The sequence below is a fragment of the Alosa pseudoharengus genome, unplaced genomic scaffold, assembly GCF_046254945.1.
Source record: "Alosa pseudoharengus isolate Yale_2024_CS ecotype anadromous, Long Island Sound unplaced genomic scaffold, YU_APseudo_1.1 YU_APseudo_1.1_scf_12, whole genome shotgun sequence".
Lineage (NCBI taxonomy): Eukaryota > Metazoa > Chordata > Actinopteri > Clupeiformes > Clupeidae > Alosa > Alosa pseudoharengus.
Window position 1 is genome coordinate 19,156,358 of NW_027468587.1, and position 13,214 is coordinate 19,169,571.

Sequence of the window (13,214 nt, forward strand, 5' to 3'; positions counted from 1 at the left end):
AACCCCAAACTTTTTACTGGTAGAGTAACTGCCATTTGCAAGGAACCTCCTGTGTCGACACTCACTCCCCTGTGTCTGATATTTCATTCCTATCTGAGGTAGATAACAGAGTGATTAAAGAAATCTCTTTCTCTCTCAGTGTTATTTTTTCTTGGAACTATTGATTCGATTTTCTCATCAAAGTCAAAGTGTCCCTGTGTGGATGGATGAATTATTGAGTGTTACTGGATAAGATTGAGCTGCAGAGTGGTTTTGCAGTCTCACTTGCGGCTTGTGGCCTTGAGACGGAGGGACCAGGGTTGGCAGGTGAAACCTAAAAACAATCCAAGCAACAACTTGGATGTAGCATAGGACAGGGACAGCCTATCAGACGAGACATGAAAACACATGTTAAGATGATTTACTTTTGAATCGAAACTAAACATGAGTCTTTCTTGTGAGTCTGAAGAGGTTTATGAGGGGGGGGGGGGGGGCGTATGGAGTATTTGGTGAGACTAAACCTGGATATTGATTAAGATATGGATGATAATGGTAGGTTACATTCAGAGAATAAACTGCCCCTTATAAATATACATACTGATTTTGTAGCATGTTCTTTATTATTACCGCCGCGCAGCGAAGCGGCGGGCATATAGGTTTAGTCAGATTTTTTTTTTTTTTTTTTTTTTTTCGCATGTCCAAATTTCCGTCAATGAGTCCCGGGACACTGAAAGACCGGGGTAGACGAAACTTGGTGGGCATGTAACCCCATATGGATAGCATGGAACCATCGTTTTTCGTTTTGATCTGTAGCCCCCCCCGCTGGACTGCACCCCCCGAAAGGAGGGTAGGGCAGACACAGTTTTCTGTGAATATCTCGAGAACCGTAAGGTTTAGGAGGACCATTTTTTTTTGTAACTTGATCTCAAGTGGCCATGTCAACCCATTCCATAACCACTCATTTCATGTATAGCGCCACCTAGTTAAACACAAAAAAGTAAAAATGAGGTGTTGTAATCGCAGGTATCTGTGACCTAACATAGTCAAAACTGCACGAAATTGGAAGTGTAGGATCATTATGACACCCTCTGAATGCACGCCAAGTTTCGTGGAATTCCGTTCATGGGGGGCCACACAATAAATTAATTTATGTGTACATTTAGTGACGTACACCAACAAGGATTCCCGGGACACTGAAAGACCGTGGTACACAAAACTTGGTGGGCATGTACCCCCACATGGATAGCATGGAACCGTCATTTTTCGTTTTGATCTGTAGCCCCCCCCGCTGGACTGAACCCCCCGAAAGGAGGGTAGGCCAGACACAGTTCTCTGTGAATATCTTGAGAACTGTAGGGCCTAGGATGACCATTTTTTTCCCGTATATTTGCCTCCAGGGGTCATGTTAACCCATTTCATGTGCACACATGTGCACAAACAGATACACACGCACACACACACATTCACAGTAATCATACGTATGACATATACTCACACAGTAGACATATGTACGCTTCCATGCACAGGCACATACGCAGGCACACACACAAGCACGCACACACACACACACACACACTCACACACACACACACCCACACACATAACATAAACATAACAAAAACAATCAAGAATTTCTCAGAATTATGAACAGGCAAGATGGAGGTGGGGTTGTATAAAATGAATTTTACATGTGAAATCTATGAACTAATCATGTTTTGGGACTTGTTGTCTAGCAGATACCAGTGAGAATTGAGTGTGGATAATGCAATTTAGTGAGACAGTTAGAATCATATAGGCCTTTCAGCGTGATTTATTTTTGTGGAAAAAATGTGCTGGACTGGGCGGCGGTCATATTTTGTACAGCTCTGCGGTACATCTAGTTTCCATTGTTATTTCTATCCAACAACTCCAATCAAACATACAACAAAAAGGGAAGATAAAATGTTAATGTGGCTTGGTGATGGTGATTCATTATGCTTTGATTTCAGACATCATGCTCTCAAAAAGTCAGAGCCACTAAGAGACTGAATTAACAGACTCTTCCATAACACCTCCAATCTAGATCTTGATGTGTGTGGGAGCTGAACATTATGGAAAGATTTGCTCTTAAACCTGATATGCTTGTTCAAGGTCTTATATGTTGGTTCATTTATCTGTACAAATTGGTTGGATATAGATGGTCATTATAGACTCATTATGGTAAAGTCTATAGGCTATGGAAACTGTCAGCTGCTGGTGGGAAAGAGCTTGGGAGTTAATGACATTTCCTAAAAAGAAATCTTTAACTTGAGTGGATATTTGTGTAATTTGCGTAGTAAAATGCCATGCATTTTGAAAGACGCTAACTCTACACTGTGTAAAAAGAAGTATTTGATGTGATGCCACACACTTAAAACAAATGTGTTGTCCCCATCTGGACACAGAAATGTGTTTAAACAATGCAAGTTGTGTTGTTTTCTATGCATGTTGTGTTTGTCAACACATATTGTGTAACAAATAAAAAAAAGGAAACAACACAAACTGTGTTGTCCGTATCTGGACACAGAGATGTGTTAAAAACAACGCAAGTTGTGGTGTTTTCAGCACATTCGTTTTAAGACTTGCTTACACTTTTTGTAAATAAAATAAATGGACTGATTTCATTGAACAGCCTGGTAGCTTTGAATTCATGTAACTGGATTGTTCTGTAACCTTAGTGCAAATCTTACACTACAATACATATATAAAAATAATTAAGGAAAGAATAATTTCTAACATAACATTATTAGGAAAGAACCAATGTCACATTATCCATGTTTAACTCTGAGTACCTCTCTGCTGGGTGAGTCACTATTACTAGCCAATTTACTCAAACCAAAAACGTAGGTACAGGGATCCATCTTAGCTTTTGTCTCATGTAATTGGTCTCTTCAATTATGATCAAAGCACAGACCATGGTTCCATACTACAAATCGCTGATTTTATGGGTCTGATGTGGCACATTTTGTCCTGGAGTGTCCCACGTGGCAATCATTTTACTTAATGATACTGTGGTGGAGGATGTAGCCTACCACAACGCACAAAAGGTCCAGGCGGCTCTGAGGCAGACAATATCACACTGAGATGATTAAAGAAGCCAACTTCCCAGACTCTGGATGAGTGCAATCTATGTGTGTTGTGATAATGAACTTTTGCAGACTTTTGCCAAGGAGGAGAGATTTTCAGAACTTTCAAGAGGCCATATTTGTGATTAGGATAATTATTTGAAATTATTACACGACTCTTCAGAGTGCTGCAGAAAGTTTCATTCACATGAATGGGCCTTCCCAACGTTCAGAGGTCTGTTAAATCTATATCATTACCGCTGCAAAGTATATAGTGTGATAAACAAGTGGTTCTTGTGTGATAATGTCTGCCTCAGAGTTCTCTGGACCTTTTATGCGTTGTGCTACATCCTCCCCCACAATCTGTGCTTTACAGGGATTAAAGTGAAAAAAAAATCGTTTGACTGAACTTTTTTCAGGCCATAAGTCATACGTTGTTGGTTGTTCATATCTACCTATAGAGGTAGCACCCCTTTTGCGGTCGCGACCTATTGGTTTTTAATGTACAAAAAGATGCAAACAGCAAAGTAAAGGGAGTATTCGCCTTATTCACACGGCGGCCATTGTTTAAACCAAAACGAGGCTACAGGGTACACTTACTATATAATTATGACCGCCGCGCAGCGAAGCGGCGGGCATATAGGTTTAGTCAGATTTTTTTTTTTTTTTTTTTTTTTTTTTTTTTCTTTTTCGCATGTCCAAATTTCCGTCAATGATTCCCGGGACACTGAAAGACCGGGGTAGAAGAAACTTGGTGGGCATGTAACCCCATATGGATAGCATGGAACCATCGTTTTTCGTTTTGATCTGTAGCCCCCCCGCTGGACTGCACCCCCCGAAAGGAGGGTAGGGCAGACACAGTTTTCTGTGAATATCTCGAGAACCGTAAGGTTTAGGAGGACCTTTTTTTTTTTTGTATGTTGATCTCAAGGGGCCATGTCAACCCATTCCATAACCACTCATTTCATGTATAGCGCCACCTAGATAAACACAAAAAAGTAAAAATGAGGTGTTGTAATCACAGGTATCTGTGACCTAACATAGTCAAAACTGCACGAAATTGGAAGTGTAGGATCATTATGACACCCTCTGAATGCACGCCAAGTTTCGTGGAATTCCGTTCATGGGGGGCCACACAATAAATTAATTTATGTTACTATACACCAACTGGCCTGTAGGTGGCCGGAGACAGTTTTCTGTGAATATCTCGAGAACCGTAGGGCCTAGGAGGTCCACCTTTTTTTTGTATGTTGGTCTTAAGGGGGCATGTCAACCCATCCCATTACCACTTATTTCATGTATAGCGCCACCTAGTTAAAAATTAAAAAGCAAAAAATTAAGTGTTTTCATCACAATATCTCTGGCTGACATGGTCAAAACTGCACGAAATTGAAAGTGTAGGATCATTATGACACCCTCCAAATGCATGCCAAGTTTTGTGAACTTTCGTTCATGGGGGGCCTTACAATAAAATAATTTATGTGTACATTTAGTGACCGTACACCAACAAGGATTCCCGGGACACTGAAAGACCGGGGTACACGAAACTTGGTGGGCATGTAACCCCACATGGATAGCATGGAACCGTAGTTTTTTGTTTTGATCTGTAGCCCCCCCGCTGTACTGGACCCCCCGAAAGGAGGGTAGGGCAGACACAGTTTTCTGTGAATATCTTGAGAACCGTAGGGCCTAGGATGACCAAGTTTTTCCGTATGTTTGCCTCCAGGGATCATGTTAACCCATTCCATGTGCACACATGTGCATAAACAGATACACACGCACACACATACATTCACAGTAATCATACGTATGACACATACTCACACAGTAGACAAATGTACGCATACATGCACATGCACAAACACACATACGCAGGCACACAAGCACGCACACACACACACACACACACACACACACACACACACACACACACACACACACACACACACACATAAACATAAACCTGTACACGCACACATGCACACAATTCAAGAATTTCTCAGAATTATGAACAGGCAAGATGGGGGTGGGGTTGTATAAAATTAATTTTACATGTGAAATCTATGAACTAATCATGTTTTGGTACTTGTTCTCTAGCAGATACCAGTGAGAATTGAGTGTGACTAATGCAATTTAGTGAGACAGTTAGAATCATATAGGCCTTTCAGCGTGATTTATTTTTGTGGAAAAAATGTGCTGGACTGGGCGGCGGTCATATTTTGTACCGCTCTGCGGTACATCTAGTTAATGCCACCTACAGGTGAATGCATAGAACATAACAATCCTATGGTTTGTGTACCCTGTAGCCTCGTTTTAGCCGCCAATGGCCGCCATGTGAATAAGGCGAATTGAGTGTTCTTGATTGAGATTGAGTTTTCCTGATGAACAAAAATATATTTTAGTACCATTGCTGACCATTGCTGATTAGCCATTGCTGTTCTTTTTTACTGCAGCAATATTGTAGAAAGGCTTTAACACACTCTTATTTAATTACTTCTGGGCCAAAAGTGTTTAAAGGGGAGATTTTTTTCTTGTTAATATGCAATTCAATACCAAGTAAAATCTATAAAATCAAGTTTGCAAGACTTCCCATTTCCTCATCAAAGTAACGAATCAGAACATTCTAGATATTGTTCATATTTCCATTTGTTGCCTCATCCGCATTTAATGAAAACATGGTAATTTTGAGTTTTACAGACAACTCAGTTTTCCAATGAGCAGTCTCTCAGTCTGTTTGTGCTCATGCAGGAGGTCTGCGCATTTGATAACGACAATCTGGAGACGGTGCTTTTGTCTTCAGCAACAGATTGTATAAGGTTGACAAGATGTTGCGATATGGTGAGGGACAGGTCGTGTTGCGCTATGAAAGAACATGCGTAGCCTACTTTCTAAATGTAAAAACGGTCAGCCATAGATAAACGTAGCCTACCTCTGTCATGGTGGCTAGTTGCACCAGGTAGGGAAGATGTCCTGAACTGCACGAACGTTAACCTTATGGCGGTCTTCTGATTGGTGGCGTGCTAAAACGTTTTCCTATTGCATCCATAAACAATTTTCTTGCAGCGAACCGCGCAAAAGCAAACCCCTGGCACTTTAATTTCTTTACACCATGGCTTGTTCGTTCTCCCCCGTTTCCAACAGCTGCCCATCTCCATTTATTTTTTAACTTTTGACACCTGCCTTGCCTTCCTTTAGCAACAACGCATCCATGACAGCTAGTGGCCTTGCCAAATAGACGCACACAAATCATGACGCTAATATGCGAGGTTCTGGTAGGCCTACTGGTTATGGTTTTGTGCTATAAACTAATAATATTTTATAGCAAAGTTTTAAGTTGACTATTTTAATTGTATGGTTATTTTTTGTCAACATACACTCACAACCTACTGTCGTTAAAAGTGAGGCCTAAGCAAAATAGGCTACAAGGCTGTCTGTGCGTCACAAACAGACTGACCCCCTTACTCAACAGTTCGCGATGATGACAGTGATATTATTATTTTTTTATGCTAACACGCTCAGTCAAAACCTTCCGTCGCAAATTGTGAAAAACATTGTTGTACATGTCATAACAGATGGGATAATAAATTGCACAGGCTACGGTTTATATTGCGTCGCTTTACACATAATGTTAGTTGCATTGATTAAAAACTGTAACAATAATAGTAGCCTACATCGGGTGGCATAGCAGGCTATCTGTTCAAGTCATAGGTGACACCCAAAATGAATGACCTCCCCTGACAAGAGTTCGCGATAGTAAGAAATTGTCTGACATTGATGCACGGAAAGAACACAGCCTACGCTTCTTCTCCGAATTCGCACATCGAGCTCACAATATCATATCCAAAAAAGGTAAACGGATTGGCCAACCTCATCAGCTGTCTCTAATGTGTCACTATAATCCAACTTTTAGACCGTTATAGTCCTCCATACGTGAAACTCATGGCTGACGTAGGCTATCTTCTTGAGCGGTCACTGATTGAGACACAGAAAGTTCTCAAGAACACTATTAGGTCTTTAAACATTTACCATCACACACATTAATTCATCGGACCTAATATCTGTAGTTGCCTTAAAAAAGGAAGAGCAAAGGTGATAGGAGGGGGTGGGGGGGGTTGGGACTATTTTTTCTCTCATCGGATCTGCATCGATCTCAAATATGACATTTCTAAAATCAAATTGACGGAAATCCGTCCTACGATGGAGAACTTTAATCCTTGGCTTTAACACAAGTCAAGGAACAAAAGCTGCTAGTTTTTCCTCTTATCAGGCTGATAACTAGCCTAGAAATCTAGACGCACCCTAGCGGCCTGTACGTCTAGTAGCAAACCATAGGGATTTCTATTGGCTGGCGCCGTGGACGTCATCCAATCACAGCGCTCTATTTTGTTAGAGAGTCTTAAGGCGGGCTTAACAGGATGACGACAGTCCTGCGACGGTGAACAACAAGGAAGGTGGCTATGGTGAACGAAGAGCGGTTGTTTGAATCGGCGTTGGCGTCATCCTGCTCTTTGTTCTGATTGGTCGTAGCGCTGGCCTATTGCATGCCTAGTTAGTTTGAAAGACAATTCTCTGCCCGCCCCTTGGATTAAGCGAGGTGAATGGGTCGATTCCAGACTATACATTTCAATGATATAGGATGGCCCGCCAGGCTAGCTGATAACAAATTCTGACTCTTCTTCAACTCTGTGAATGTATTCTGCACATACTGTATATGAATTTGTGCTTAATGCACAGCAATTTACAACCGTTCAAACAACCCTTCTGTAAAGTGGACCCCTTTCTCATTGCTTCGTTAAAGACATCCTACGGGACATGTTATTGCATGTCTTTTATTGATGGTGAAGGACCACTTGTTTATCAAACACTAAGATAGGGGACAAGAAATAAATCCTCCTGTAATGGCAAAGATTTGTGGCCAGCTGTTAGTCCTTTAATGCAGCGGTCCCCAACCACCGGGCCGCAGGACATTCCTAACCGGGCCGTAGCAACATGAGTTTTAAAAAAATGCATGCAAACTAAATTAAATTTAATTCGCAATAATGTCACGTTTTTACATGGCATAGGCCTATATGCAGTTGTTTGATTGCACGCATGTTTGCATTTTGCAAGGTCTATTTTCTTACGTCTGTCTGCTTGATTTGTGGGGACGACGAGTGGACCGCGATCACCTTGTTGCGCTTTCAAATGAGTTTGAGCGTTACTTCCCATCCTCTAAAGATCCACGGCAAACCAATGAGTGGGTCCGCAACCCATTTGTCAATATCCCGAATAGTCCTAACTTGTCAGCGCAGGAGGAAGAGCAGTTGATCGAAATTGCAAATGACGGTGGTCTTAAGAGTGTGTATAAGGAAACTTCTCTGGCGGGTTTTTGGATCAAAACCAAAGCAGAATATCCCGATAGCCGTAAAAGCGCTGAAAACGTTGCTACCATTTCCCACCACGTATCTATGCGAGGCCGGGTTTTCGGCAATGACTGCAACTAAGACCAAATTGCGCAATCGACTGGACATTTAAAAACACACTGAGGTTGTCATTGTCTTCCATCACCCCCAGATGGAACCTTCTTGTTGCAGGGAAACAAGCACAGGGCTCCCACTGATTATATTCGTAATGCACGTTTAGTTCCCATGTTTTGTTCCCATATTTTTTTAAAGCATGTTCACACTTATAGATGTAGCTTCAAGTTGTTCAATATTCATAGTTCATATTGTTCAATTTTCACTTCTTCAAGTTCACGTTTTTCACATGTTTAAGATATCGTTACCTTCACTGTTCATACATAACTGGAGCTAGTTCTTTTCAAGTAATGCATGCACAACACATATGGAACATGGAACCCCCCCCCGGCCGGTCCGTGAAAAAAAATAGGAAACAAACCGGTCCATGGTTCATAAAAGGTTGGGGACCCCTGCTTTAATGTATGCACTCTTTCTCTGTCTTTCTCCCTCTCCTTCCCTCTCTCATTCTCTGGTGTTTATATTACAAACAGCGCATGTTTGCAACATCTCTTTGAACAACTCCCAAGTGTTTGTTTTGCTCTCCATACTTGTCTCTCTTATCTCTTTGCTCATATATTTCAACCACCTGCTCCCTGTTCCTCTTAGCTGGGTCCCTTACAACCTACCAACACGGTCAGAGATTCGCCACCCACTATGAAATAGCTGTTGTCTCCGTTATAAGAATGCCAATCACTTCATTAGAATCACTTCATTAGAATGAAGGGGGGGGGGGGGTGAGAGGCTTCCAAGCATTTTAATGCATTTTTTTTTTTGGAAAGTGTTTTGTGAGTGACCCAGCACTTCACTGTCACATTGACCATTCAGCATTCAGACCATTGACCACTCTGCAGAATTTGGTCGCCATAGCCGCACCAAATGACATGTTATTGTGTGATTTGTCTCTACGTTGTCCGTCATGGCCTGTTTCCCTCCCCACCTGTTACCTTCCTTGCCATCTCCTTTGTGCTCTGTAGGTCAATAGTTTGTTTTTCTTCTTCAGAGATATTTCCCTCACATACTTTTAGTATCTTTCTCCTTCCCCCTCTCGGTACAAGCTGCACCTGAAGCCCTCAAATAACCAGTGTACAGCCAGACCCTGTGAGGTCTTGTCAGAGTTGGCCTGAAGGACATTATTATTAAGCCAGACCTTCCAAAGCCTATCAGGCTCACCCAGACCTGTCACAGCTGGAAAATGCTCTTGTCAGCCCTCCCTTCGCTTCCTCCAGCAGCCCGGCCTCCTCTGATTTTCCCTATCTCCCTCAGTCCATCTGGCTCATCCTCCCTAATCCCCTTCCTCTCCTCGTCATTGTCAGCCATCACTCTACGGCAGCTCCGATCTCTACCTGTATCTCTCCATGCCATTGGCCAGAGTGCATTGAACTCACGGCTGTATCTTGGCATGTGGGGACAGAGAAGGGATGCTGATCATGATGTATTCTCACCAGAAACCACAGGCTCTCCTCTCAGCCTCCGGCTTCAGCATGGCCAAAGCTTGGTTTGGCATGACAACCGTTCTCTGGCTTTTCCTGAGGCTTATCGCCTTGGTTACATAAAAATGCTGAACTGAATCCATGCAGTGAGATGCACTTTCATGTACATCTACTATGGTAGCTGCATTTCTCCACACTGACACATCATTGGAAATACAAATCTGCTAATATTAATTTATTCTACCTGAACCTTATTTGTGTTTTATAGAATGTTGAAAATATATTAACTTTTTCTCCTTAATCAAGTCAAGTCAAGTCAAGTCAAGTGCTTTTATTTGTCACATACATTTTACATGTAGTGAAATGTAAAAGGGTCCTTTGCTCTGCATTTGAATAAAAGAACATAACGCAAAAATATATACACAATAAATAAAAGCAATATATAGATAAATAAATAAATGCAAGTTAAAAACATATCGTCTTTGGGAGAAGAAAAACTTATTTAAAATGCGCTGAGTTGAGTAGTCTCACTGCCTGTGGATAAAAACTCAGTCTCAGTCTCTCAGTCCTAGTGTTGAGACAACGCAGCCGCCTGCCCGATTTAAGCAGGGAAAAGAGACTGGAGTTGGGGTGAGAGGAGTCTTCCATGATCTTCTTCGCCCTTGCCCCCACCCTCATGGTATATATGTCTCTCAGGCTTGTGAGGGGGGCTTTTATGGTGCGCTCCGCAGAGCGCACCACTTTCTGCAGGACCTCCCCGTCTTGTGCTGTGCAGTTACCGTACCAGGCAGTGATGCAGCCTGTGAGAATGCTCTCCACCGCTGAGGAGTAGAAGGTCTTCAAGATGGAGGGAGAGACCTTGAACTTCCTCAGTCGGCGGAGAAAGTACAACCGCTGCCTGGACTTCCCTGTCAGGTGTTGGGTGTGCAGTGACCAGGAGAGGTCCTCAGTAAGATGTACCCCCAGGTACTTAAAACTAGGAACCCTCTCCACAGGCTCCCCACTAATGCTAACTAGGTTGTATTTGTTGCTGGACACCTTCCTGAAGTCCACCACCATTTCCTTAGTCTTCCTGACGTTCAGGGCCAGGTTATTGGACTGGCACCATAGTGCTAGGTCATCCACCTCCTTCAGGTAGGCCTGTTCGTTGTTATTTGAAATGAGACCCAGCACCACGGTGTCATCTGCAAACTTGATGATGGTGTTTGAACTGTTGGTGGCTGTACAGTCATGTGTATAGATGTTATACAGCAGCGGGCTTAAGACACACCCCTAGGGAGAGCCTATATTGACGGTCAGCTTCCCTGAAGTAACTCCTCCCCCCACTCTGACCACTTGGAGGCGATCAGTGAGGAAACTGAGCACCCAGTTGCAAAACTGGGTATTGAACCCCAGCACCCTCATCTTGTCAATCAGGCGGAGGGGTACTATGGTATTGAATATACAGGTTTCCATACTTTGAGGATATGGAGCTTGGCTGCCGTTTGCATTCATATGACAGTACTCTGCCTCTGACTGTAAGACTGTACTCTGCAATTAGGCTGCTCTAGTGCACAGTGTGCCACAAATTAGGTTTTTGCCAGTCGTGCCTCTTTTGAATTGCAATATGTGACCCTCGCTTCATGGGCATGTCCTTGTCCACTTGACTCATTTTTCAGCCTCATTTCTCATTGATGTCTTCACTCACCCTGGCACCTTCTCATTTTCGGCCCCTGCTTAATGGCTATGCACTTGACCACTATTATAGTCCATTGCCAGGGTTGGGTAGTAACGGATTACATGTAATCTAGATTACGTAATCAGATTACAAAAATCAAGTAACTATAATCAGCCCAGATTACAATAAAAAATTGTGTAATCAGATTACAGTTACATTGTTGGGGATTACCTGATTACATTTTATCATGCAAACAATGCAACTTTTTATGATAGCCTAGCTATATTTTCATTTGACAAGACGTTCACTTTTTACTTTTTTAAGATATAGTTAAGAACAAAATTATTCATACCCCTGGCAAATATTGATTTTCTCTTGAACAATATGTTTGTTCTTACTTAAAATTACACTTGCACATGCCAAAAGGTTGCAAGACAATGTGGTAAAAACATGGAATAAAAAAAAGTGTGTATCTTTTTTAAACATTTTATGAAAAATTGTGTGTTCAAAATTATTTATACCCTTTTAAAACACACTTTTTATTTAGCAGCAATCTGGGTTTTGAGGCAGGAACGATTATTTGCCATCACTTTGGCCTTGTGCTCACTTTTTTGACGGATTGAGGTCCACTCTAAAATGTTGATATTGTTCTCTGTTAACCATTTCTTGCCTTGTTTGGCTGTATGTTTTGGATCATTGTGTGGTTTAATGTTCAAATGCGGGGGCTTCGGCCTTTGGGCTTGCCGGTTCGACTTCACTAATTCACGGATTGGGATAAATGCAGAGATCAAATGTCCCTCACGGGATCAAAAGATATACTTACTTACTAACTTACATACTATTGGGGCAGGTCTCTCGGCACACTGCCTGATCTTTTCCTCCTAATCTTAATGTAACCTCTTGTTTTAGTGTTACTGTTTACTTTGAGAAAGTCACCAGGTCCCCCTGGTTGAAAAACATCCCAAAATAATCATTTTCTCACCCCTACAATTGAAATGGACATGATGTCATTTGGGTTTAATGCTTCCCTTTTTTATGCCAATCTCAGGCCATGTCCCTGGGTCAAAAAAATCCAGCGAAAGCTAAATTCTTTGTCCATGTGTGCCCTTATAGGTTAAGCTGAGTTGTGCATGTTTGGAGATGAGTGGAGAAAAATAGAATGATCCTAAAGTAATCAGATTACGTTACATGTTTTTGGTAATCCAACTGATTACGTTACTGATTACAAAAATTACCATGTAATTTGTAGTCAGTAATGGATTACATTTTACACAAGTAATCTGACCCAACCCTGTCCATTGCAGACTCCTGCTCTGTACCTTTCATTGGCAGGCATTTTGAAATAGAATGTATGGTGTGGCCTTTTTGTTAATACATTATTAAGCACTAGAGTGAATTTAGATTGTAGCCCATGAAAAGTTTTACTAATTTTCATCATTTTATATGTTTCAAAGTGTTTTTGTCAGTAGAGCAGCCTAGAATAGTGTTCAGTAGTTTAAAGACAGTGTCACAAAGTTCACATACAGATGAAGCTTGTAACTCAGTATCACATAATTATCAGTAACAC

The 13,214-nt window shown here is 41.8% G+C and overlaps 1 protein-coding gene across 3 annotated transcripts in view; it reads left to right on the forward strand.

Annotated features, from left to right (window-relative positions):
- The window catches only part of npr1b (natriuretic peptide receptor 1b), a 76,704-nt gene that overhangs the window by 29,508 nt on the left and 33,982 nt on the right, over positions 1-13,214 (forward strand). The gene's annotated exons all lie outside the window — the stretch shown is intronic.